The following is a 629-nucleotide window of genomic DNA, read 5'->3' as shown; positions in this document are numbered from 1 at the left end:
GCTAGGGGTATATCTTGCATGGGTGATTTATTTGAGGGAGATGTAATGATGTCCTTCGATCAGTTAGTACGGAAGTACGAGTTACCTAAAAGAGACCTCTTTTGTTTTTTTCAAGTTAGGGATTTTATTCAAAAAAAGACCACACTTTTGACTTATCACTACAAATCTGACATAGAAAGAGGGGTACTAAGGGCTAAAAGTACACTCTCTGTCAATACTCTATATCACCAATTGGGGGGTGCCACCTCAGATGAGTCTGATCAACTCTGCAAGATGTGGGAAAGAGAGCTGGGTATTGAAGTTTCTTCAGAGGCATGGGAGGATATTTGAGAGAATGCAAGGAAGATATCAATTTGCAATAGGACCCATGCTTTACAGTTGAAGATTCTCCACAGGGTCCACTTAGCCCCAGACCATTTGTCAAAATTTAAACCAGGGGTATCTTCAGCATGTCCCAAGTGTAGGTCTGCACGGGTACTCTTACCCATTGTCTTTGGTCTTGTGACAGGCTTGAAACATATTGGAGCGCTGTGGTGGGTGCAATGGAGAGGATTTTAGGTGTAAGGGTGGAGAAGGACCCTATGTCGCTCCTTTTGGGCCTACCCATTGCATTTCCCGCATAAGGAAAA

This window comes from Chiloscyllium plagiosum, chromosome 10, assembly GCF_004010195.1.
Source record: "Chiloscyllium plagiosum isolate BGI_BamShark_2017 chromosome 10, ASM401019v2, whole genome shotgun sequence".
Taxonomy (NCBI): domain Eukaryota; kingdom Metazoa; phylum Chordata; class Chondrichthyes; order Orectolobiformes; family Hemiscylliidae; genus Chiloscyllium; species Chiloscyllium plagiosum.
This window is presented reverse-complemented; position numbering follows the sequence as displayed.